This window comes from Neolamprologus multifasciatus, chromosome 3 (assembly GCF_963576455.1).
Source record: "Neolamprologus multifasciatus chromosome 3, fNeoMul1.2, whole genome shotgun sequence".
Classification (NCBI taxonomy): domain Eukaryota; kingdom Metazoa; phylum Chordata; class Actinopteri; order Cichliformes; family Cichlidae; genus Neolamprologus; species Neolamprologus multifasciatus.
Window position 1 is genome coordinate 13,681,448 of NC_140441.1, and position 27,944 is coordinate 13,709,391.

At 40.5% G+C, this 27,944-nt stretch overlaps 1 protein-coding gene and 1 long non-coding RNA gene across 3 annotated transcripts in view; both read left to right on the forward strand.

Moving 5' to 3' along the window:
* Nucleotides 1-27,944, forward strand: part of LOC146521716 (pyruvate carboxylase, mitochondrial-like) — a 316,433-nt gene that overhangs the window by 41,357 nt on the left and 247,132 nt on the right. The gene's annotated exons all lie outside the window — the stretch shown is intronic.
* On the forward strand, nucleotides 205-27,706 carry LOC146521717 (uncharacterized). The gene is made up of 2 exons (XR_014872081.1): nucleotides 205-8,341; nucleotides 8,477-27,706. It is a non-coding gene; the product is annotated as an uncharacterized LOC146521717 (long non-coding RNA).

Below are 27,944 nucleotides of genomic sequence, written 5' to 3' on the forward strand. Positions count from 1 at the left end.
TCACAGCATCTTACAATGCTGTGATTGCAGCCCTTCCCCAACTCTCTGTGAATGGTACTCATGGCCATTGGTCAGTGGGTTTTGGTCAGTGGTTGTTGATCAATGGTCATGAGAATTTGCATAATTATGATTAAGGACCTGACCTCACAGCCCATTGTTCCTTCAGTGGGCTGGTTTCAGTCATTATGCAAATGTACTGTTTATAAGATTGGGGAAACCTAAGCAGGCGATCGTGGCTCAAGAGTTGGGAGTTCGTCTTGTAATCGGAAGGTTGCCGGTTCGAGCCCCGGCTTGGACAGTCTCGGTCGTTGTGTCCTTGGGCAAGACACTTCACCTGTTGCCTACTGGTGGTGGTCAGAGGGCCCGGTGGCGCCAGTGTCCGGCAGCCTCGCCTCTGTCAGTGCGCCCCAGGGTGGCTGTGGCTACATTGTAGCTTACCATCACCAGTGTGTGAATGGGTGGATGACTGGATATGTAAAGCGCTTTGGGGTCCTTAGGGACTAGTAAAGCGCTATATAAATACAGGCCATTTACCATTTACCAGTCAGCTGAGACTGAAGAAGTCACTTGGATGAGTGACGAAACATTTCTCCCAGAAAACGCTATGTCCAGATGAACAGAATCTACTTTTGGAGACTTACTTTCCTGGATGATTGAGAATGCATCAAGACGTTTCTTGGAAAAACACTGCAGGGGCTACTTTTGTGCTAACATTTGATGTAACCTAACCTGTGTGCTGAAACCCCTTTCATGCTGCTGGAGTGGCTTCCTTTGTCATCGGAGGCTGACGTGCTACGCTCGCTGTCAGACATTTGGGCTTTATGATTTTGTTTTGTGAGCTAGAGAACATAAATGCACAGCCCATCTATATCACTGATGTCTCAATATGACACTTGGACTTCGCTGGTAGCCTATCAGGAATGGGAGTAGCTCATTGGGAGAGGAGGAAAAATACCCCTTATTTTTTTCGCACTAATAAATGCTGCTGTCTGTAAGCACCATTTCTTTTCTATATCATCATTATCACAAATTTCTTTGAGTTATTGATATTTTGAAGCTATATCACCCATGACTAATGGCTTCTACGGTATGTATTATGAAATGTGGAGATAAAGACATCAAAACACTTTTTTCCCCTCCTTCTTCTTTCCTCAGTGCTTTTTGTCTCCTTTACTCGCCAAGAGCATTCTTTATATCGGTGGTCAGATAAATATGCAAGTGGCTTACACATTTGTGTAGCACAGTTTCACATAACCGCTGGGCGCACTGGTGTTTGTCAAATATTATTTAAATTGGTTAATTGTGGATTTGTTTGCTTTCAGGGAAAAATTATTTCGCTTATGAGACTGTTTTTAGGTCATTTCACTTTGTTGTGATATGGTACAATAAACGGTGTTCTCCTGTTACTGAAGTTGAAAACATGATAGTTACAAAGATATTACTGAAGATATCTAACTCGGTTTACTTTATATAGCTCCAAATCAGAACTGTCATGTCGAGGCGCTCTGTAGTGTAGGATAAAAACCTACGTAACAGATGTATACAGAATACATGTTCACTGTAATAAACACGGAGAACAGAGATACTGAAGAGCAGGTGTGCTTGAAATGTCACTGGATGCAATGATTGAAGAATCTGGAGCTCTGCAGTGTGCAAACCATTATTTCTAATAAAGGAACACAGAGCAGGATAAACCAGGGTGACTGTGGCACAAAGTCTTAGTTTATATACACAGAAAATGCTTGTTAGTGGTAGTGCTGTAGCTGAACGTTACCCATTTGGATATTTGTTTTGCTGTGTAGATATTCAGTTGTCATTTGTGATTTGGATAATTGTTTTGAGCAAAAAACATTTTCTAGCTCACAATGGATGCATGATATCTCCTTCAGTCTACGGTCTTTTTAGGCTCATTGTTCCTAATTAGTGACTTCATACATATTTATTTGGATTTTATTAAAAGAAACTTTAAGATTTAGATTTCATCCTAAAAACAAGTATGTAGTAAAAGAATTGTAGATGCATATCTTTGACTGTACAGTTTAGTGTTAGGTGGGCAGCAAAAGTCAGATACAATGTGCACGATTGAGATTTATTGTGTTGCTTGTAACTTGTTGAGCTATTGTGACACAGCTGTTAAACGACTATCGAGTTTGAAGTTAAAGTGTTCAATGGTGTAAAGAAGTGATTTACAAGAGATACTGAAATAATTTTAAACCAGTTTAATTTATCCTTGTGCTGACACAAACAGGATGAAGGGAAAACTGCACAATGAAGCTTTTTTCCTTTGCATCTGTGGATGTAATAAACAACCAGAACCACTAGTTTGTAGTTGGATATCATTCTAGTCCATGATTTTTGTTTCCTATCAGTCTGAACTAAAGAAAAGAACTGATGTCCTAAAAATAAGAGCAGGTGTTTGTCTGTTGGATGCCAGTTCATTTAAGGAGAAGAAAGGATTCCCATTTCTCCCTCTTTGGTCTTTGTCTTGGATTTTTGGACTCTCAGTGATACTAGTATGCCGCCATTCTTAAATGGCAGCACCTGCTGTGTTTTTCCAAGGATTTAAGGCGGTCTTTTTAGTGACCGATGTTTCGAGTGCGTCTCTGCCATCTCCTGTGGTTTTTCAGGCCCTCTCCCCCTGCCTGTCCTTCTGTAAAGCTGTTTGTGTGTACACACGTCTGTCAATCCAGGGTGTTAAATGCAGAATTAGTTCTGCTGTCAATCACCATGGCGACGGTGAGCGAAGAGACGATGCGCTCTAGCTGAGACGATTCATGTTCCCCGTCGACACGTACGGGAGGGGGCTCGCGAATTCAGACTGACACTTTGTCTCTGGAGCTGGTCAGTGGATTGTAAACATTTTCACTACCCGCAGACCCACCAACAGTCTGTCAGCATGCTTCTGTGTGTTTACACCCATTTGTGGCTTCAAAACCTTTTTGTCCTCAAAAGCCTGAAAGCATTCTGAAATATTCAACTAGAAAACCCCACTGTGTTTTTTCCTTTGTTTTGGTGCTCTTCCACTCTCTAACCAAAGTTTTTCCACCCGATAACCTGCGAGTTCTGCTAGATTATGATCTGGATGAGCTACAGTGTCACTGAGGTTCTGGTTCATCTGTTTTATTTAAAGTGTGACGTTTCATTTTCAGCTTGAGACATGGGAATAGTTTTTAGAGACGTGAAGTTATCTGCAATTAAAATATTTTAATTGATAATAATCAAATTTTGAAGCAAAACCTCCCCCTGGCTTGTTTTAACCTGGTGATATTGCCCACGTTTGGGCCTTGATCTGCCTGAGAATCAGTTCTTTAGCAGTACACGCATTAATGCTGTTAACTTCTTAAAATAGTATACCCAGGCCAACACAATGTTTTGTGTGTAAACCAAATCAAACTATCAGCAACCAAACAAGTGCAATAAAAAGAATACTTTTATATTTATCCCCTATTGTCTCAAGTAATCAAATTAACAATTATAAGTAAATAAACTTGTTCTGCTCATTTCTCTCATTTCCCAGTTATTCAGTCTCTGATGAAAGATGCTATAAATGCAGTATTTAGAAACGCTACTCATCGTTTTTTTGTTTAATGATAGGAAAACTACATTTCAGAGACTCCCTCCAATAAAATGTTAAAGTAGCACCCGCTCGTTGATTAAGTCTGAAGGAAGTGCTCTGCAGCAACACAACAGCATTGATGAAACAAAAGAAAGATAATTGGATGTCTAAGAAGGTGGCTGTAACGACAAGCTAATCTCACGTTTATTGTAAGCACCAATAAGCGGTAAATAATTGCTTCTTTCATCTTTTACCTCATCCGTTCGTTCTTTCTTTTTTTCCTTCTCTCTTTCAGTTTGGTCAATAGCTTGTGTGCACAGTGTGCAGAAAGCACAGATGGATCCTGCTGCAGTCTGTGAAATGTAGGATGCATAAAGTGGTGCAGGAGTCTTCCATGTCAGGGTGACATTGGCACTTGTGATTGGATGGGTGCTATTTTGAGCAGCCGTGGCTGGCATGTACGTGCAGCAGACAGTGCGTGTCTGTGTGGACTGCATGAATTTGTACATTTAAGCTCTGTGTGAGACGGGCAGGGTTGTTTTTGTTGCCGATTATGAATGGAAGTGTTTTTGTGTTAAGACGAGCATAAAAAGCTTTTTGGAAGTAGAGTCCCACAGACAGAGTTGGCGATCTGAGACAGTCTGGGAGGATAGAAAAATTTGGGAGGGAAGAAGACTTTGGGGCGGGGAGGTGGAGGGGCTTAAGTGAGGTGTTGGGACTGAGACTAGAGGAAGAGAGGTCTTATTGATTGTTTCTGCCAGCTTGGGGGGGGGGGGGGGGGGGGATGTTGGGGACTCTTGCCAACTGCTTTCTGAAATTACAGCCAAGGGAAAGTTGGATGAATGTCATGGAGGGCGCACTAGGAAATGGTGGGTGAGGGGAGACAATTAGTCATAATGTTCAGTAACGGTGGTTTAAACGAGGCCAACAATAAATGGCCGTGTGTGTGTGTGTGTGGGGGGGGGGGTACAGAAGCAGAATAACTATTCTGAAACTGCTAAATGCAGCAGCTCTTTAATTTTGCCTTCAGTTGTCAAACCTCTCACCTTGGACCATCCAAACAACAACAAAATGCATCAGATGCCGAACAAAGACATGATTACAGGTGTTGCAGCAGTGTGTTTGCTCTGTGGTTGGCTCTGACGCCTAAAGCCTGGAAAGGGGAATTCTGAGTTTGGATTTGTGCTTGTATCATAGGCCAGGATCCTCTTTTGTGACGAGAGGTTCTAAATTTTTAGTGTTTCAGTTACTTGTGTTTTTTTTTTTTTTCTTGTTTAAAAAACAAACAAACATTAGCAGTCTTTCTCAAAGTGTGGGCTCTCTCTGGTGGTACTGCAAGCCTTATTAAATACGAAGTAGTTTGACCCGGAAGCAGGTTTCATCAGGTCATCACATAAAGATTGGATGTCCCACCTGTTAATGTTTTAATGCAGTACAGTTATTATCACTTTACACATCCTGTTTATGACAGTTAAGTTAAATAACATTCATATAAAAAATACAATTGTCTTGTATAAACTCTGGTGTTAAATAGGCCTATACTACTGCACTTTAATGTCGGTCATAAGGGTGGTACTCCTTGTAAAAGTTTGAGAACCGCTGATCTTTTTCTATAGAGAAAGAGACCCACATTTTATTTTTTAAATGTTATTTTATTGCTACCAAAAACATAATGTGGTTTTATTTTTGGCAGAGTGTGCGTGTCACCATTTTGTCTGGAAACATGATAGTTTGAGAAGTTTTGGATGATTTCTCATAAAACTTTGTAGGGGTGTAGCGGGGTCACGTTTAACAATCCATTAAAATTTGGCTCAACTCCAACTAGGTCTTCAAGGTCAACTTAATGATTTTATTTGTGGAAAATTTGACAGTTTATAATTTAGAAACTGATCTTTATACAATACTGAAAGTATTGTATAAAGATTTAAAATGTCACATTTAACCTTTGACCTCTTCAAGGTCAATAGATTGTGGTGAAGGTCAAAGTGATAATAATGCCACATAGAGCTATTTAAAACCATTTGTTGCAAATACAAACAATAACATATAGACATAGATGGGTTGCTATATGACAGGGGTAGGCAACTCCAGGTCCTGCAGGTTTTAGATATCATGCTGGGTCAACACACCTGAATCAAATGAGTTCATTACCAGGCCTCTGGAGAGCTTCAAGACATGCTGAGGTAATTTAGCCATTTAAATCAGCTGTGTTGGATCAAGGACACATCTAAAACCTGCAGGACACCGGCCCTCGAGGCCTGGAGTTGCCTACCCTTGATATGAGGAGTGAAAATATCACATTACTTTATCACTTTGAATAACTTTAAACATAAGTGCATTTCCTTGTCATGTAGAAGCGCTGGTTGATACTCATATTGAACATGACATTAGAAGAGAAGTTTCAGATGTCATCATATGTACACGTAAACCCTTGGAACCAAAACTCAGACGAAAAAAATCAAATATGCTCCACGTATCGAGAGTTTTTCCACGTAGGGTTGTTAAAATGGTTTAACGTAACTGGGCTGCCACGATTAGACAACTAGTCATGACTATCAATATTGTCGACGACTAAATTAATAATCACATCGTTTGAAGCTTTGTAAGATCCTGAGAGACGCAGGAATAAGTGGTAGGATTTAAGAGTGTTAAATTAACCAGCTGTGATACCTGATATCACATTTTTATTTTACAGTTTTTATATCATAAGCAAAAATGAGCCTTTTATTTTGAAAAACCTGTGTGTGCAACTGATGATTTAAAAAAAAAAAAAAGGTTAAAAATAAACATTTCATTTCATTCATGGTTGATTTTAATGAGTATACCAGTGCAGGTTTTAGGCATTATATGGTTAAAAATAACATTTGTTTTGGGATGTTATTTAAACACGCAGCCAAAACATATTGCAACATTAGATTTTGTGTGTGATGTACTGTTTGACATTAAACTGTGTAGTCGGGAAAGTTTGACTATTTTCTATTAGAACTAATGAGGGACACCTTCCTCCAGAAACACATTAGTCCCTCATTTTTGGGCAGAAGCTCGTAAATTACACTTGAGCTTCTAATGAAATCATCAGTCACATTTTGGTGTTTCCTGTTGGGTCTCATTTGGCAGCCCTGATGAGTTTACATTACTAGGATGCAAAGAAATAATTTAATGCACAGTGTCTAAAATGTCTACTGCAGTGCAAAACCACCAGCTTTAACTCCCGTCAGCTCTTATGAGGACTTGAGGAAGAAATGTGAACAATGCACACAGTCATGTGGTGCCATATGCAGTAAAAGTTAAAATCTCTCTCAGAGGTGGAGGAAAACTAATTTACCTTTGGGGAAAATTTAATTTGAAAGATGAGTAGAAGTTTCAGTTATTTGAATGAAGAGACGACTATCATTTCACCCCTGCTCTCTCCTTAAGAAAGGCACAGGGCCTTTGGTGCAAACTGGCTGAAGAATGGATGTGGAAATTGTAACCCTTATAATAGACTGTGGACTATATAATGAAATATACATGGTTATTGCTCTGCTTCCCCCTTATTCCTTTTAACTTCTGTTAGTAAGCAAGAACTCGTAATAAAATGAGATTAGACACATGCTCGTTCATACTAGCAGCATCAGCAGTTCAGTGTTTCCTGGTTATGCGCGTTGGATTATGTATTTAAGTCTTGAGTGACCTTGCGTCACCTTCCTGTCTTTAAGTCTTTTTTAAAATCCTTTACTTGAGTTATAATTTTTTTTCATCCCCACTATACCATGTCATTTCTCCCCCTGGGGTCTGACTTTTTCTTATTTACATTCTGGGTTTTCTTGCTTTCTTAACCTTATAATTTTTTTAACAGCTTTCTCTGCTGTTTAAACAGTTTTGCATCCATTTACTAACACCCTCGAGTCTATCCCAGCAGATAACGAGCCAGAGGATTTTCTAGTCAATTAAACTGCTTATTTAAATTAAACTAGTGCAGAGACAATATAGGAAATGTCAAAATTGTGCTTTGTGGAAAAATATATATATTATATTTATATTGTTGCCAGCAGAGGTGCCGGTTTAACAAGTGTTGCATCACATCTTCTTTTAACAGTCTCAAGTGTTTGGCTTCTTTCTTTAGACTCTGGTGTCCATGACTTCCAAAAAAGATTTGATTTGTCAGACCTTAGGTCAGTTTGTCCACTTCTCCCGGGTCCCCCGGGTTCAGAGAAAGCTCCAGTTTCTCATTTTGTTTTCTTGAAAACTATTCAGTTTTCTGAAATGTTTGTCAAAGCACGGAGGAAATTCCACTAGAAAATGTTTGACAGCATGAAGATCTGGACCACTCGGTATGCTTTCAACTGTTCGTTGATGCAGAGGTTCTTCTGAATCCTTTTGTGGTGATGTGTACTGTAGATAAAATCCCCACAACGGAAAGACACAGCTGGGCTGCACTGTTGGCATGTGTAACTGCAGAGATTTAGTTTACGCATGTTAAGTTATAGGGTTCACTTATAGGGCAGATTACTGCCAGCACTGGCTGTTATTGAGACGAAGGATGAGAGGGGAGTTGGTTTAGACCAGTCATTAGTAATCGTGGTGTCTGTGAATGCCAGTTTAGATGGGTGTATAATGAAAGTTTGAATTGAAATCAATGCCAGGTAGTTCTACAACTTTATTTATACAAAGCTGAATCACAATAACAAGTGCCTCAAGGCCCTTTATATTGTAAAGACCTTACAATCATCCCCCGAAACCCCAACAAACACATGACCCTGTATGAGCTAGTACTAGAATAGAATGGCCTTTTATTGTCATTGTGTATATGTACTGTGAGGTTGCTTCACACCAGCTGTGCAAGAATATAATATAAATGGTAGACGGTAGGAATAAATAACAAACAGGAGAAATGTGTACAGTCAAGGATGTACACAAAGACAGGCACACATTAGAAAGCTGTTGCAAAGTGCTTGAAAGTGGTGCAAAGGAGGAAAAAAAAGACTTTGCCTGAGTCAGTGTGTGAGGGCCTGAGTGGTGAGGGTTACTCAGACCGTGGCTCAGATTGGTGAGGTGAGTGGGCAGGTGTGGGGGGAATAGTCTGAATGGCCCTGGTAAAGAAGCTGTTTGAGTCTCGAGGTTTGGGACCTGATTAACTAGAGAGCAGCTTGTCAAACAGGTGGTGGGTGAGGGTGCAAGGGGTCACCTGTGATGGCCCTTGTTCTCCTGAGACAAGAGGATCTAACGATGGTCTCCAGGAGTGGCAGAGGGCAGCCACTGATTTTTATTTTTTTTAAATTTAACTTTTTTTTGGTTGGTCTTAATTACCCTCTGTGCAGCCTTCCTGTTCTCAGTTGTAACCACTGTACACTGTGGTGGCAGATTTCTTTTCTCATATATTAATCACATATTTAATCATATCACATTAGTTATAGTAATATCACTCTCACTTTACTATAGTAAGAGCACTCCTGTCACTAGTTTACACGCATGTGGAAAGTTAACACAGTGAGGCCGTTGTAATGGGAGACGTTAAACAGATATTGGGACTCCTGCTTATCAGGGATGTAAATCTTTAGGTGATGGCCAATCAGAAAACAAGGTCATAATTCTCTCTGTGAGGGAGGAGGTATAGCTCCCCCCCTCCCCCCGTGAGAGGGGCCAACATGTGAGTTTGAGTGTGTCTGTATATAAGATGTAAGGGCGGTGGCCACAATTCAGAGATGGTCCTGGTGTTTCACTGGGATGCTCTCTCCACATTGCAATGTGTTTATTAAACCCACTTCACATCAAGCTCACTGGGTGTGTTGCAGGTTATTGTTAAATTTTCCACGACAACACCAAATACCCAAAAAGTAGGAGGGGTACGCTCTCTACTGAGGAGCGGTAGAAGCCCAACAGCAGCTTCAAGTGGGAAGGAAAAATCCCTTTTAAGAGGAAGGAAGTCCCAGTAGAACTGAGGGAGGCCAAATGTGGGTGATTTTAGCGATTCCTCTGCTCTTCATAGAATTAGGTCATCTATCACTCATCCTCATTAGACATCGTTAATCATGAGACTATTCTACAAATTTGGCTCTGTTGGCTGCAGCAGTAATGGTGACCAAGCAGCAGAATCATTAATACTTTAACTCTCTTGCAGTGTTAGGTGAAGATTCAGCACTTAGAATGGCTCCAGTGGGAAGCCGTTATTTGCTTTATATCCTTTATCTATATGCTGTAAAGTTTGTAGATGGTGACATTGATACTGTGACCATACACTGATCACTCCTAACTACACAACTGACAATATGGGAAGAAGGCAAGTGGGTGGAGGCAGTGCGATGCTTTGGGCAATGTTCTGCTGGGAAACTTTGGGTCCTGCCATCCATGTGGATGTTACTTTGACACGTAACACCTACCTAAGCATTGCTGCACACCATGTACCTGCTCTCATGGAAACGGTATTCCCTGATCTCTGTGGCCTCTTTCAGGAGGATAATGTGCCCCGTGTCATGGTCACTGAACCACTTTGTCTATGTGTGTAAAACATTAATTTTGCATCACTCTAGGCTAAATTGGAGAACTGTGCCACACACACGAGGTGCAAGATATGTGTGGTATTACCTGGACAGCTCTGGGCTCACTAGGCAAATGACCGTGCCTCCACTCGCTCAGTCTTTACTTGGGGGATTTGGGCTAGCTCTCGCAGTCTGGTCTTGAGTTGCAGTTTCTCACCCCGTGCTGTGGACAAGTCAGTATTTCATTGACATAAAAACGATAATTTCCAAATAAACAAAAAAGGAAAGCAAAACACTCAAAGATGCTTAAGTGCCCGCTTACTCAAAACACTTGCATCTCACACCTGCCCAAGTCATTATATTGAGGGCAATTTAGTACACTCGGAGGCCTTTTTACCCACATCCCAGTGGCCAAATCCTTGAGTGGATGGTACTGTGACACCTGCCACAAAGCAAAAATGAGCCAGGAATAGTTTGAGGAGCACAACAACAAGTATTGACTTGGGCTCCAAATTCCCCAAATCTAAATCCAATCCTGCATTTAAGGGATGTTTTGGACAAATAAGTCCCATGCATGGAGGCCCCACGTCGCAACTTACTTTAAGTCCTGTATCTGTTGCTAACATCTTGGTGCCTGATACCACTGCATGCCTCAGTGGGTCAGGACTGTTTTGGCATCAAAAGAGTGAACAACACACTATTAGTCAAGTGCTCATAATTCTGTATCAGATCAGTGCACATCCTACATTTTGCTGACACTAATTGTGATGCATAAAATGTATCAGACTGACACGACGCACACGTAGAGCTGGCAGCAAACGATAACAAACCCCCTTCGCTCCTATTTTTCTTGCCGCTGCAGTTTCCTTTTTTGTTTCCTGTTTCTTTCCGGTTAATCTCCCTTCAGCTGTGTCAGATGCTGTAGTGTGGGTGTTGTCATCCAGACTACAGCCAAATCTTAGGCTCGCACACAAATGCAGCTGCACTCAGGAGTGTGCACAGAACTGCATTTTTAGGGAGTTGAAAACTCATTTCTGTGTGAGACTGAGGGAGTGGAGGGGAGGAAGGAGTGGGGGAACAATTGTATTTTAGCCTGAGTTTTAGGTTGCTAAGTTGCTAAACATGCATTTCTACTGAGAATGGATTGTTTCTGTCTGATTCAGGCCGCACGCCAGTCTACATTAGTAAACATTAATCTGTTTGCAGCAGTGTGTTCACTCTGCTTGTATTAGTGTATAGCCATGTGTGTTTGTGCCCTCCTTTGGTCCGGCGTCGTTCTGTTCTGTACCCTTTGATCATTAGACAGCTGCATTCATTCCCACTTCTCATCATTTTATAGACAATAAGCTCATTATGCTTCCATTAACTGCTGACAGAGCGAAGGGTGATTGAGGGCAGAGTGAGAGACAAAGGGGAGTGACTGAGAAATAAAAGCAAAGTGGAAGAGAGGGAGGAGGCGCTAGCTGACATAACAAAAATGAGAAATGATGCACAACATTTAAGATGTGGGGAGAGGCTGACTCAAGAAAGAGGGGAGGTTTGGTGAGGTGAAACGAATGGGGAGCAGTGAAGAAAAATGCAAAGTCTTCAACTTTAGCAGAGTGCAAAATATGAGAAGTGGGATTTGAGGAAAATGTTGTGCGTTCAGTTGAAGGGGTAGCGGGAGACTTTGAGAATAAGACTGAACATCTTTGTCCGCAGTGTGTACCACCATTTGAATTCAGCACACACTCTCACATGCTCTTTTTTGCTATGTAACACTTAATCTTTTCAAGGTCTGAGGGGATTTCTTCATCCCAGCAAAATCAACATTTAGCAAGCATGATTGGAAAGAATTACTGTCAAAGTATTTTTTTACCTTCTGATTGTGTGACTTGATGTCGGTACTTTCTACTTCCCCACTTTTAAATTTAATTCCAGGTTCAAATGGAGGATATTCCTACCCTGAGGTTTAAAGCGATCTGCTTTTCACTGCAAACATTTGATCCTATTGCAGCTGTAATTAATAACAAACCAAAGCTGCGCGCTATTGAGCTTTGACAGGTCCTCGGCTCTTTCTCTGTGCATGCTGCTCGACTTGCTGCCCGTATATCAGAGATTCTTGCAGTGTGACTGACCGGTGATGTAAAACGGTTACACGTATACTATGGAAAATAATAACTTATTGAAGGGTTAAATGTTTGTATTTGGAACATTTTTATTAGATTGCTCTTAGACCTTCATCATATATTAAACATTAATAATAAAACGCTAAAGATTAAATGCAAACCAAGTAATGGAAGTCGAGATCAAAAACTGCTGATTGTATAAGTCCGTATCTGCAGTGTAATGTAGCATTTTTCTCCATAAGTTTGTCCTTCTACTGACTACAAGGATTCAGTCAGTAGTAAACAGTCCCCTCACAAACGGACACAAATGTTAAGAAAAAGGCACTGTGTGCAGGACTAACGGCTCAGCTTTTCCAGGGTGATATGTTTTAATTAGCGTCTTGTATCGTAAATGCAGTGTCTATTCTTTCACACGTCTAGCTGACCTATGGTGGTCTCGTCATCATAAGACATCAAGGCTGTGAAAAATAGAAACGTGACCTCTTTTAGGTTTCCTGGTATAAGAGCTTTAAAGCACTGCCTTTTAGAAATGTCACGTTTGGTACAGGGCGCCAAATGGAAGAAAGCTGCATGTCGAATAAAGGTCTCCTATCTTCCTCACGCCCTTGCTGGACCATACTTTGAAACCAGTCCTGCTTTGAAATATGCACTTCCCCACGTGAGAGAGAGGAGGGTATCCCAGATTTATACCAGATATCAGTGCTGTTTCTGAGAGAGAGTTTTTCTGTTCAGCTTTTTTTTTAAACTTTTTTTTTAAGCTTAGAAGAATATAAATAAATTTGATGGGAGGTTTGGTGCTGGTGCGTTCTCATATTCACCTAAGCCAGACCTTCCCAAAGTGTGGGGCCCGCCCCCTAGGGAGGGCGCAGAGCCATTGCAGGAGGGGCGCGGAATGAAAAGGGAAAAAAAAACCCCAAAACAAAACGCTTGGACACTGCTAGCACGGGACGCCTACACAAACGCAAAGCAGGAGATGAAGCATCGCTGAACATGTTTCCAAACCAACTTCATTCTAAGCCAAAGACTAGAAAATATGGTGAAGCATATCTGCCCTTTGGTTTCACCTGCACAAGTACCAATGTAGGTCTCCTCAGCAGAATTGGTTTTCCCTTCATCAGGAGCAGCGCTGGGCTCTCCAAATCACGGACAAACAACATCCCACATTCTTGATTTTTAGTTCACAAACACTTCTTGTAATGACTAACTACTCCTGACATTTTGGAGATGTTGACTCTTTATACAGTAAAGTTACAGCTGATAACTTTACTAATAATATCAGGCTGATCCTGCCACGATTTGTTCCCCCTGTCTAAATCACGGACAAACAGCATCCCACAGCTGTTTGTTTTTAAACCCATTTTGCACAGAGAGGCATTTTTTTTGAAAAATGTATTGATAGCAATGTTGAATATTATTACACAGGAAAAAAACAACTACATGTAAAATAATTACACCGTGAGGCCTCTGCCTTTCTAAATAGTGGGACAGTAACTGCGTGTGTATGTAAGCGTGTAAAAACTGAAGATGGAGGCAAAATACTGTTAATCTGACTGTCTGCCATTCATTTCATGTAAACAATAACGTGGCTCACAGCGTGACGTGAAAAAAAGCACATTGCGTGACGAACTCTGGATTCCTCGTCCACACGTAAACTCAAAAAGGAGTTTTAAAAAATCTCCGTTTTCGTTGATTGGAAACGCCGTTTACGTTTGGACGAAACAGCTGCGTTTTCAAAAATACCTGTGTAGGTGGACGTAGCGTAAAAGAGTTAGTCGTTTATTTTCTTACTACCTGTAATTTATTGCAGATTACTTGTATTTGCTTAATTGTTTACAAAATGTTTGAGGTGTGAAATAAACCGCAATGGAGCAAAATATGGGTGTGGTTGGAGGATGTTTGTGCGTGCGTGTGCGCGCGCGAACATTTTTCTTGTAAAACAAAGGGGGGCCTAGCAAAAAAGTTTGGGAACCACTGACCTAAGCTGTGGGCGTCTGTTGAAGTAAAGAAGTGCAGAATGCAACTGAGCAGTGATGCCATTTCATGTCTGGGAATTGGAGTCCTAACCTTTCGTAGAGTAGAAATGGCATTCATTCTAAGTTTTATCTTCATGCATTTACGTTTGGCTTTTCAGAAAGTTGTAATCCATCTTTGAAGGTGAGCTTTTGTTGTCGGATTTTTGAAGTAAGTCTGAAAAGCACTTTTTTTTCTTCTTTTTTTTAACTATGTGCTCGTGTACACTTGATTGCTTGGTGTCTTTTCTGATTGGATTTTGTGCATTCGTTTTTCTAAGAAAGTGCCAGCAGATGTTGTTCATCATAAGTGAGCATTGCGTTTTTCGTCAAATTACTTGCATCAGAGCTTAGACTGTGGACCAGCTATGGTGATGTCTTTTTGAGAAACACTGGCTGTGTACATTGATATGAGCATGAGAGCAGCACTCGTCTAAAAACTGGCAGAATAAGCAGTGGAAAGAGGAGTAGATTGAGGCAGGGGGAGGAGACAGATTGAGAGGAGGCCTTTAGAAATAGGGCAGAGGATCAGAAAGACCTGTATAAAATGTTATGGCCTCATATATATTGCAGGCTTCAGAGAGATGGGGGAGAATGCAAGGAAGAAAAATTGAATGGAGAGGGAGCTGGTAGATGTCTTGAGATTAAGGTTCTTTGTTGTTTAAAATAAATATTTTAATATCTATAAATGGGTCTTTGGGTATTATATGGCACCTTACTGTTAATTCCAAGCTGTAGGTTAATCCGATTTTTAGTTATGTTGTATGTTTTCAATAAGATGTATAAAAGTTGGCTGCCTAACATTTTCTAAGGGCCAAAGTTGATGCCATTAGATTTCTACGGGAAAAAATGATCCCCTAGCACATGCACATGGTCTAAGATGTATAAAATAGCCTCTCTCTCTTTCTGTATTGCGGTTTATTCTTTGGTGTCATAAAATGTGACAGTTTGTGTTGCCTTGCTGTCAGCGAATCAGCCTGTAGAATCTTTCTCTGAACCATGCAGTGTTATTTTAGGAAGTGTCTGTATTTCTGTTTGTGTCTCTGCAGTACAAGTGAAGTTATGGTTATAGTTGGCCTTTTTTTCTTTTTTAAATTAATTGATAGTAAACATCAGGTTTTATGAGCCCACAATGCTGTTTTTCCACCACATGTGGACTGTAAATTCCTGTTAGGTATTGTCTGTAGCTATACTGATTTAAAATCTGTGTGTATTTCTCTCCCTCTTTATATCCCTTTCTGTCTGCACTTTTTATGAGTCCATTGCTTCCAGTCTCTGTACACCTCCTATTACACTGTTGGCTGATGGTCTTGCAGCTTCTGCTCTGTTCACACGATCTCTCAGTAACGTGAGGGAATATCAAAGGATCAATTTTTATATATTTTTCGTCAACATCATTGACGTGTCATGACTGTGAAATCTGAAAGTTTTTCTGCAGCTACAGAATGACTTTTGTTTATGCAATAGCTACTTGAAAGCACAGAAATAATGCAGGTTGAACAATCTTTCCACATCTTTTAATAAGTGCATCTAAATTCAGTTGTCGTCATATACACTTCAGCTCTGATTTGTTTCATATCATCATAGGATTTCGTATATTGTCAATATTTTACCTATTGCACATCATCCAGCTGTGTGTCATACAGCATCCTTTCTTTTTATTTTTCCATTCTACTCTTGGGGGAGCTGCAGACTATTACAAATTGGGCATAAGAATAAAAAATAGGTAAAATACGGTATGTCGGTACGTCCTTCATGCTTGAGGCTTCATTGGAGCAGTGCTTTAATCTGCTACTGCTGTAGATGGCTAAGTTATAGACTCTTACCTAGTCTATGTCCATAAGCAGTGTTTGTTTAAACTGTCAGCTCTGCACAGTAGTAGCATGTATGTACTCGAACTTCCAGCCTTTTTGCTTTGCTCATCCCCACGGCCTTTCCTTTCATCAGGCTTGCACCACACATTTCAATCGTTTATTCATTCCCAAGCCTCTCATTAACACCCTGCCAGGGTCTCTTCCAGCAGATCTACAGGTGTTTAGACAAAGACGTTATAAGCAAAATCTGTCTTTAGCTGCATCATTTTTCTCTTACTGTCTGTTCATTGTCCAGCCATCTGCTCCATTCAACATCTACCTTCCCTCATCGCTTCGATACTTTGTCTCCGTGCCCTGTTCATGGTTCTTATGCCATCTGTCTCCTCCCATAATCACTGACACTTGCTCCTTTTTTCGTCTTTCTTATAAAGTAAAGTTTTGTTTCATTTTTGGGATCGTGAAGACTTAATTTCTGAAAGCTTGATAAGCATAAAGGGAAAGGAAAGAGATGAAAGTGGGCCACATAGGGGGAGATGATGGTGGGGCAAGTAACGTTTTTTGACTTGTTGCCAAGTAAAGGAAAAAGATGAAGGGAGAAAAGCAAAGGCAGTGATCAGAGGGCAGTGGACAGTGGGGGGGGCTGCCAATGCATAAGAGTTTACACTTAAGAGAAAAGAGTTTTATGTACCTGTCTTAACTGCCTCTTTTTTTTTTTTTTTTTCTCCATCCATCCCTAATATTTCTGTTTTTAATTATACATGGTCTGTTTGCCAGCAATCTTCTGATGGCCTGAAGAGTATAAAAAAAATCAGAATACATCCATGTTTTCAACAGATGTTTCCAACAGATGTTTCCATTATTTGTTTAATGTATTATCTCTGAGTCTGCCATTTGTGCAACATTTAATGGCAGTTAATGAAATCTTTGAGGCATTTCATGTCTAAACACCTTTAAAAACCCAGCAGTTTGGTGATTACTGCTAATTAGTAAATGTTAGGATGCGGGTGTTGACTGATTGTGGCAAAACAATTGGATCTACTGAACATGATCACAGGAGAGGAGTTTGTCACATAAGACCACAGTAGCAAACAACTCCAAAATAACTGCTACTTCAGTAACAGAGAAATCCCCAGCAAACCCTCTAAACAGAGCAATTGCTATGAGTTTTACTCTTTCATCCCTGCTTTACATAAATGTGACAGTGTTTATACCCACGATACTCTTCCTGAAGTCTGTTTGGTTTTCTGTTGAAGACCAAACAAGTTGTTCGCTTTATGTCTTGCAAATGCCTTGGCATAAAAATGAAGCTGCAAGTGGTTGAAAATGGCTATTGAGAAGATGCGAGAATGACCTGAATCTTAATTACACAAGCGAAGAGTAGAAGTGAGAGTATGGACGGGCATCACTGAGAGAGAAAGAAATAACGAGCAGCTGGAATGAAGGGATGAATTCATGATTTGTAAATGGATGGAGGGCTTCTGGTCATTACAGCTGGGATGAATATAAATGTGTGTGCATACAGGGATGTGTTCATTATGTTGGTTTTTGTGTGTGTGTTACTATGTGTTGGTGCCCGTGTGTGCTTTTAGGCTGTGCATTGTTTTGGGAGGGTGAGCTGCACCGCTTTGGTAGCTGTCTGCAGCAAAGGGATTAGAGAGGTGGCACCACTGAAATGTAGCTGATCTATTTGAGCGCGTGTGCATGTTGGTGTTTTTCTGTGGTTGTATCAGCTGTGAATTGTGTGTGTTGCAAGTCTGAAAGGGAATTGGATCAGATTACAAAAAGTCTTGGCACCAGATTAACTCCAATCCCCACAAGAGAAGAGGGAAAAATGAGAGCTGCAGTTAAAGCGAACGGCATAGCGATGTTTAGATGAGGTGTAGAGTGTGATGTATTGTAGGATTTATGTCATATTTGCTCTGTGAATCAACTGTGCATTGAAGGTTTGCGTGTCAGCTTATTTTCATTTTGATTCCCTCATATTATACAAAATGCTGAAAGCGTAGCCTGTATGATCTTTCATGACATCGACTGTTTCACTGCTTTCAAAATGAGGGTTGGGTTTTCACCTGGGGTTTACTGAAATTTAAGATCAGTGTCATTTAGGAAACCAACCAGTGTTTTACACCTTTTGCCCTTTAGCAGGTGCTGGACGCTTGGCATATATTTCTGAGAAGAGAACACTTCAGTGCTGCTCCGTAGCTTTGCAAGTTTGAAATTTCCAGACCTACCAAATATTTAAACGCAGTAGATTATGCTCATTATGTTGGGCGTTCTACATCAGAGTTGACTTCTGAATAACTGAACTACAGTACATTTTCTCAAATCTTTTCTTTTGCATCTTTTAGCAAAACTGTGTATTTATAGTTTGATATTTACTTTTATTTTATTAACACTGCTGTATTTTATGATTTTAATCTGCAGAATGAACAATGAAAGTGAGTGTATTTGTATGCTACTCTGCTGAAACATAAGCTCTGCTTCAGTTTCACTGCACAATGTTAAGTACACCAAAGGAATCAATCTTTTCTATTCAGGAAAATTCAGTTCTGCTCAGGACGTCGACTAAACGTAACGCTAGTAAAAAAAGTGTTAAATGGGCGTCTTACCTCTTTCAAGTCATTTTTAGACTTTCTTGATTAGTAGCTAAATGTTCTACATCCTGTAAATAATTTTGTGACATACTTTCAAAATAAACTAAACAGATTTGGCTTCGTTTTATTTTTATTATTTAGAATTTCTTAATTCAGATGGCGATACCAACTGCTACACTAGGTTTTCTCTTGGGACTGATGTTTGTTTCCATACATACGAAGCCCGGTTTATAACACCGGTACCGTGGATTGTGTTCAAAGCATTTAATCCCACTACTTTGTTTTTTTTATCCTTTATTTGATGGAACAGTGGAAAAAAGGAAAGCTCAGACTGGGGAAACATACTCTGCGTTAGCTTTACAGCATATGGTCATATGGCTCCCATTCGCAACCCTTTGAACTAAACTGCAGCCCCTGAATTAATCCCACAACTTGTCAGTAAATTAACGAGCAATACTGTACTGTTACAGAACAATGTCACCAGACTTACCCATTTAAAGAATCAGTACCATCGATTGTGTGATTGATTTGTTTTGCTAGCTTTGCAATGCGCTGCACATCACACATGCAGCTTAGCTTTGTAGCACATTACTATGACTGTCCCTGGACATTTCATGACCCAGCATGTGTCGATGTCAGTCTGGTGGATATGGACCATTGGGAGATAGCAGGGGATTGGAAGGATTTGTGTGCAGTGAATTATCAATATTGCTGTTCCTCTGAGGATTTGCATGTTGTGACAGCAATCTGGCAGTGACAACCTTGAGACAATCATTTCTTGTTTTTTAGTCTGAGTAGTCTGAGTGAGTCTGCAGACCTGGTGACAGTGGAGTGTTTGTGTGTATATGTTGTGGTAGAATTTAGGATTTTTTTTTTTTTACTTTTTTCAGGCTGGGTTTGAGGGCTTAATGTAATTTAAAATCTAAGAAATAAATCTTGAAAGCTCTCTTTCTCTATCCCTTCTCTCCATTACTAATTCTAAGCCAGGTTCCTGATTTTTAGTTCAAAGATGAACAGTATTGTTATGCCTTGCACCAGCCAGGATTTTTGTGTGTATGTGCCTGCGCGTTGTGTGTGCGTGTGTGCATGTCTTTTCAGAAATCAAACAGCAGTAGGCTTCAAAATAAAGTGGGGTCACCACACATAATAGACATTTCTGAAGAGACGTATTCATTTTATTTTTTATTTTTTTCCTTTTTTTGATGAGACCAGCTGAACCCAATATTTCCTGGATATGTCAACAAAAAAAAAACTTCCTGAAAATTGGCAGTGTGCAGTAGATTTGCAGGCTTTGGTGCTAGAAACGGTGTCTTTGCAAGTGCCTATTTTGTTCAACAGCTACAATAGTATTTTGACACAAATCTTTGTTTTAATTAGGAATTTGGATATTAACAGTCCCATACACACTGACGATAGCCCCCCCCCCCCCCCTTTTTTTTTTTCCTTCTTCTGCTGCTGTTGGGATACTGGGAGCCTAGTGAGCCTTTCTAATAAGTGACAGACCATTTATGCTGTTGTCATAAGCAAATATAAAAATAAACCTAACCAAGTACTTTAGATGTGAAAACCTAGCGAAATGCACACAGAAGCAGACACAAAGTACCTGGACGAGTCTTGACGTCGTCATAGTTGAATCATTTGTACTGCCTCCCAGTTCATGTTTAACTGTTGGTATCGTCCATTCAGGAGTGAATCGGGTGATAACTGTCTAGTAGCATGCAGAGGTGGTGGCAGTTTTCAGAGTACAGATATAAAGAAAAACACAACTGATCGCGACCGTTTAGTCGGCCGATGAAGTCCTTCGATCGGGTTTGTTTATTCTACACAACAGAGTGAGCGCTAAACTCAGCCACCCTGTGTGGACTAGAAAATTGCTCAAAGATAAATTGGTTTCAAAAACGAGATCAGTGACATCACCTCTAAATAAAGCTTAGAGGCAGAAGGTAAAAGATGAGTCGGTGTGCAGGGCCATCAGAAGACGCATGACTGTGAAAAAGTACTGTACCAACCAAACCTAACAGCTGATCTGAAAGCTGACTTTTTGGGGTTATAGAAGATGATCATTAAAAACTCTGTTGTGCAAAAGTCTTAATCCAGCCCTCCTCTTTCTGTTTCTAAGGAGACAGACTTTCTTGTAATATTTCTGGCTTTCTGAAGGTCTTTTTTAAAAATTGTTTTTTCTTGAACTTTGGCTGCTGCTTCTCTCATTTTCAGTCCAGTCCTTGCATCTGACCATTTATAGAGGAAGTTTTTTTTCTTTCCTTTTTTAAAGCCACTTAACACTGACCTGTGAATCATTCAGACATGAAAAGGCATTTAACTCTGGGCAAACCAGTGCCGTCTCTACACATAACAAATTTTAAATCATATCTTTAGGTACTTTGTTACATGCATTTTGTCACAAAAACAGTTCATTAAGTGTTGTTCCCATTAAGTTTAATCTTAAACTTAAGAACGTACGTGTGTCTGTGTGTATTGGCATTTAATAAAAAAGACTATTCAAGTGGAGGACAAATGTGTCACGACTTAAAAACAAGTCTTTACAACAGATGAGCAGTTTCTGGAAGTCATGTCCTTAAGAAACAGGAAAAAGTCAAACTGCCGGGTAATATCGTTTATCATCTACTGTTGATAAGCTTCATCAGAATCAGAATCGTGTTTATTGGCCAAGTATATGTGCAGACACATACAGGGAATTTGGTTCTGGTAGATGGAGGCTCTCAAGCACAGCAATGTAAAACACACACACACACATAAGGTGCAGTTGCAGTCTGGCAGTGTGACAGGTCAACTGTTAAGAAGGGAGATGGCGAGGAGAAAGAAACTGTTCCTATGTCGGGTGGTCCTGGTCTGCGGGCTTCTGTACCGTCTGCCAGAGGGCAGCAGATCAAAAAGTCTGTGTCCAGGGTGTGAGGGGTCTGTGATGATTTTCCCTGCCCGTTTCCTGGTTCTTGAGAGGTACAGGTCCTGGATGGAGGGCAGGGGGGCGCCGATGATCCTTTCTGCTGCCCGTACAGTCCGCTGCAGTCTGCACCTGTCCTGTTTAGTGGCTGCTCCATACCAGACTGTGATGGACGAGCACAGGACAGACTCAATGACTGCAGTGTAGAACTGGATCAGCAGCTCCTGTGGAAGACTGTACTTCAAAGTTGTCTCAGGAAGTGCATCCTCTGCTGGGTCTTTTTGAGGATGGAGTTGATGTTGGTCTCCCACTTCAGGTCCTGGGAGATGGTGGTACCCAGAAACTTGAAGGTCTTCACAGTCGACACAGGGCTGTCTGATATGGTGAGGGGGAGCAGAGTTGAGGGATGTCTCCTGAAGTCCACTGTCATCTCTACAGTTTTAAGAGTGTTCAGCTCCAGATTGTGCTGACTGCACCAGAGTACCAGCCGCTCAACTTCCTGCCGGTATGCAGACTCATCACCATCCTGAATGAGGTCGATGACGGTGGTGTCATCTGCAAACTTTAGGAGTTTAACAGCCGAGTTCTTGGAGGTGCAGTCGTTAGTGTAGAGGGAGAACAGTAGTGGTGAGAGGACACATACTTGAGGGGCACCAATACTGAGGGACCGAGTTTCAGAAGTGATTTCCCCCAGCCTCACTTGTTGCTTTCTGTCTGTCAGGAAGCTGGTGATCGGAAGTGCTCTTAATAGGATGACTGCCAAGAAGCCTTTAAGAGAAACGAGGAGAGGATTGGGTATGCCAAATTACACAAGAACTGCAATGAAAAGCTAGCTGTCATCATTGGAGGAAGATATGTTGAGTTTTTGTCACAATCATTATTGTAAGACATGGAAAAAGTGAGATTCAACTAGAAAAACACTGATAAAGATAAAGCGATGCTAATGATTGTGACCACTGTTTATTTTCTAGAGTTTGTTCTTGGGCTTATAGATCACCAGCAGACTGTGTCCTATAATATATTCCATGGAAATATTTGCCATATTTTACTGTCAAGTGGTTTTATTAAAATAAGGTGGCTTTAGCAATTAGTCATTGTATTGTATAGACGAGCGATTCCCAATCCCGGGCCATGGATGGTACTGGTCCGTGAGTCGCTTGGTGTCGGGCCGCGAGAGTTGAAGCTCGGGTGTAAAATTGATGGTTTTTGGGGTTTTTATCCTTAACTCGGTTTTCCTGGGTCTTTTCCCATGTTGTAGTCTTATTTTGAAAGAAATATTTACGCGTTACCACAGCGACCAGAGAGGAATAAGGGGCAGAGGGGAGGCTGTTACACTCAATGTTGTTGGCACATTTCAGGAGGACGCTGCTAATAAAGTTACACAATTACACTGAATTCGTGTTTATTGTATTTACAAAATACCACAGTTTTTGTCTTGGTCGTCATGGTTTGGTGTGTAACTGCTAAAAGTCGTACTGCTTCTTTCAAGATATTGGTTTCATTTTTATTTTTTGCCCCCCTTGGATATGATCAAGGTGTTTTGGGTTTCAGTGGGTACTGTGCGTCTGCCAAAGATGACAAGTTCCTGCTTAGTTTTAATTTTGACCTCTTGTTACCAAGTTGTAAATGATTTCAAGGTAAAGTACGTGTAGAGAGGGTAACCAGGGAGACGGGCCTCCATCATTTAAGTTTTCTGCTATTTTACCTCTGAATACTTCCTCTAATATACTTTCACTCTGTCCTGTTTCCACCGTCTCTGAACACTTCCCCCGTCTGTCTTTGTCCTCGTTTGATCATCCATCAGTTTTAACTTCAACTCCCCTCCCTCCTTCATCCATTGACACTCAGCACCACGAATCGTTCTTAATGCATTTTGTTTCACACGCTGACTCCGTCTACCTCCTACAATACCTGCTATCCATCTTTGTCACTTTTTATTCAAAGCTATGCACCAGTGTCCATTCATCAGTGCTGGGATCATTTAAGCAGAATCAAACACTTGCAGCAGGGAGCTAAATGTGTAAATGCTCCTTATGCTTTTTACAGATGCTTAAAGAAATCTGTGCGTATGTTGTGCGCATGCTTTCATGTGCATGCTGGTGACCTCTCCTTGTGCTAGTACAGTTCATTGACTTGGCTGCCAGACCTTATAAAACGGTGACTGCTCAATCTGTTACATTGGCTGCTACTTCACTGACTCAGTGTGTGAGCGCAGGGGGGAAAAAACACCAGTGCAATATGGAGTCACGCACACTGGTACAGTACATGTGGGAATCTGTGTGCACTTGAAGTTGATGGAGGTGTGTGTTTACATGTCTGTTTGAAGGCTGCAGTGTGTTTTCTCATCTCTGTCCATGAGAATTCATCTATGAAGTCTTGGATCAAATAACTGGCTTCATGCAGGAGGTTGAGGCAAAGGTGAATAAGGCTGAAAACTGGCGTTCTGGGAATGTGTGTACACAAAGTAGCCCAGCAGTTGTGCCATCACCAGAGATCAAGACATATAGCTAGTATGTACACATAAATGTGAATAAACTGTCATTTCCAGCAAACACTCCCAAGTCAGCTAGTGTACTAAACTGTAGAGCTCTCATCGTGTACATGTTTTATATTTGCACTTCATGAGCTCCAGTGTCCATGTTTGCATGTGTTTAACATTGTAAGTTTTCTGTGCTTGTGAATGCTCCTAATCTGTTTTTGGTAGAATTTGCAAGGTGTTTTCATAAATAGGTCTTTTTTTCTTTGAGGAGAAATCACTACTTTCTGAATTTTGTATTTTTATTTTTTTCAGTCAGTATTTGATGCATGAATTTGCATGTGAGTCTGCATATTATGCACCTGATCTGTTTACTTGTGAGATGAGTCTTGAGGGGGCTAATGCAACTCTACAAGTTTTGGGATTAATAAGACATTTTAAGCAGGTGTTATTTTACTCAAATGGACAGTTTGATTACAGACCCATGTTCTAGCCTGGTTTTATTTTTCACTCTAACTGCGTTTCCACAACAGCGAGGCTCTGTTCAAGTCTTATTTAGTTGCCAGAGTCTAATTGCTGCAATTTAGCTTAGGGCCATCTTTGTCTCTGCAATCAATCTCAGTCTTTTCCTCTGCCCGTTTGAATGTCTTAACATTTATGATCGCCAAATGGAAATCAAAGCAATCCTGAAGGCATTAAGCTGGTTTAACAATTAAGAACTAAACAAGCATGTTTGTTTAAATACAGGAGAGAAGCAATTTAGGTCCTTAATTTCTCTTGGTGAATTCATCCTAGTCTGATTTAAATAAAAAGCTCAACACTACAAAACAAGATTTGCTTTTCTCTGGTTTGTTTGGACATTTGATTACTTGTGGCCTTTAAATTTTATTCTAACATTTGCGTTTTGCTTTTTCCGTTTCTCAAATGCGGTAGATTTCAAATAATGGCAAAGCTTTGATTATAGGAATAATCACTGAGATGTTATCTGGGGAACTTGGGCTGGTCTGTTTGTCGAAACTGAACATCGGTGTACCAACCAATCACATTGCTTCGCTCACATCAGGATTGTAATTTGTGTAAATCTGCCCAGTCTTGAAATTATGGTCACGATAATAAAGGTTATTTATGTAGCATTTATATTCCAATTACACTCTGTATGCAGCTCCCACTGGGTGAAATTAAACTGGTGCTGAGACAATCCAAAGTGAGAGTTTGAAAGATGAATGAATGGAAAGCGCTCGTATTGGCCTGCTAACATGCTAATTTTCATCAGAGGTGTGTTACTCTGAGAGCAGCGATGTACAGCTTTGAGCAGGAAAGCATTTGGAGTCGTGCAATTTCAAAGAATACCAATTACACCAGGTGATTATATATAGTTAGATTTTGTTTGGGACAGTTACGATCAGGTGCCAGACTAGTTTCTTTTAGACGGTCATTCCAAAAACTCAGTTTGTAAGGAAGAAACATGAACTATAATAAACAACTAGTTCAAAAAACAGCAAATCCTGCTTGACATTAAAATCAAAGTGGAAATTGAAAAGAACCAGTTGATGATTCTTTTTGTTTGTAGCCTTTTGTTTTCTGGAAAATAAGGTTAAAATGCAATTTTCTATAAAACAAAGCAATTTTATATGGTGGATTTCAAAGTTCTGATTAATAGAACATAACTGTGCCAAAAAGAGAATATTTGTTGGCAGACTATGTGGAAGTCGTGAGATGTAGTTTGCACTTTCTTTTTCTTTTTTTTGAAGGCTGTTGTTAGAAAGTGAGTCATATTTAGACGAAATATCAAAACCTATTCATCATTAATGACCTATGTGCCTCCAAGGTGCAGTATAAAATCAACATGTTTGTGATCTGCTGAACTGGTAGCTCCATTGTTATACTTTTGCTTCCATGCACTGCACAGCGTTGACTCCACCTGATGTGCACTGTTGCGTGTTCGTTGGTGACGCTACTTCGATGTAGCAGTGGTCTAGCCCTTCAGAACATTGAGACCCAACATTGAGACCCAACACGCACCCCAACGACTAATCAGAAATGGCTTTGCAACACAACAAAAAACAACAAAAACCCAGGGTGTTAAATCATCCTTAGGACTTCCCAGTTTCCAATCTGTTCAGCTGTCAGTGGTATTGCCAGAAGAAGGCCAGCTCGGGGGGGCACTATTGTGCCCACAGGACCCAAAGGTGTCCCTCCAGGTGCTAGACACAACAGGACAACTGCAGAGATTGCCTGACCATAGCCTGTAGGGTCGGACTTGTTTGAGTGTGAGAGATTTTAGACACATAGCTGTATTAGATCCTGGTCTTTTACACTTCTTATTTAACCATCATCCATTATTTTCTTCATATAAACTTCTCAAACATCTTAATTGAAGATCCCCTTTCCAGTAGAAAGTAGTGATGGGAAAGCAAACTTAATACATTGGCAGTGAGCAGTTATTGGTTGTGCATTGGGTCAGATATTTGTGGAGCTTTTGACTAGGGGTGGGTTTTGATGATCGATTTATCGATTAAAATAGATTCTGGCTTGTATAACGTGAAATTGATTCATTAAAATCCTGAATCGATTTTTTAATATAAATTTATTTTGCCCGAAACGCCAGAATCTCAGGTTAAACCTCCACAAAATTTAAACAACCACCAAACAGCTGAAACAGTAAATGAGAGCAGGCACACGGATTCTGCACAAAGACATAAACACACAGCTCGCACCCGCCGACGGATCAAAATCGGTGAGATGTGGCTTTCTCACCTGACGGCATGGACGCAGTCGGGGCTGAAAGCCGACAGCTCGCTGATTCTGATGTTTCGGCGTGTCCACGCTTTGTGTTTACGCCCTTTTTTGCGCTGATTCTGAAGCTGTTAGTTTTATCTCTCTCCGAACAATACTGACCGAACCAACAGCAAAAGACGATGCAAACTGCGCTTCACATAAACATCGTCATGAATTCACTCTGACTTTTGCTGTTTTGCTTCCACCAGGATAAAATCACACGTCATGCACAGCTCGCTCGCTCTCTCTGTACTTCAAGAACAGTTTCCCGTCTAAAGATCTTTTTTCTTCATTATTCGCTTCCTTGTTACGTCTACCGTTGTTTACAGCGCTGTCGGCCAATGGTTTTTTTTTTTCTTTTACTTCCGAAAAGAACCTAATTTCTGCCGTTCAACAGGCTTCTGAACAAATTGAAACTTTAAACTTTAAAATTATGCAAAATGCAAAACACTTATCTCTAATAAAACCGCAGTAACTTCAGAAGTAATGTTCATATGTTGATTAATGGTTTTCTTTCGTTTTTGATCTACTGCAGAATATTTTTTTTTATAAAATCCAGGCCAGGAAAATCACCTTCATGTTTTTCTGTGTTTTATCTTCAGCTGCTTTGACACAAAGGCATCCGCTGTGATGCTCACACCTCTGATAAAGACTTGCGAGTGTCAGTTTCCTTTTTATAGATACAAAAATATGTAAATGTACTGATCTGAATTATATTTCAAATCGTGGATCAAATCGATTCTAGAAATCAGTGACGATACCCAGCCCTACTTTTGACGCTATATGTCTCTCTCTATGGATCCCATCTATCATTTTGGGTGTGGAGGTGTTAATATGTAATAAGCCCACTGTGTAGTCTGTAATTAGCTCACACAGTTTGTCATTTGCCCGTTCACATGCAAATGTTGGATCGGCTATAAAAGGAGACGCGAGTTTCCCTGCTATGCCCAAGGGCGCTTGGATAGAGTATGTGGGCAGTACCTGAGCCACAGCTACCCCTTTGTCCACCCCTATTATGCTCTGTTTATGTTTTCCTTGTGGCACTTCTACCCTGTGCACATCATTTAAAGGACATTTCAAGATCTCATCCCCAACAACATCGACACATTGGCGGTATAAAGTACACGACAAGGGTTGTGATTATAATTAGTGTAGTAGATGAAAGGTGGTAGAGAAAATGGTGTTTGAGATTGAAATAAATCCCTCTTGATTAATGACCTGATTTTGCATTACAGAAAGATGAGAACTG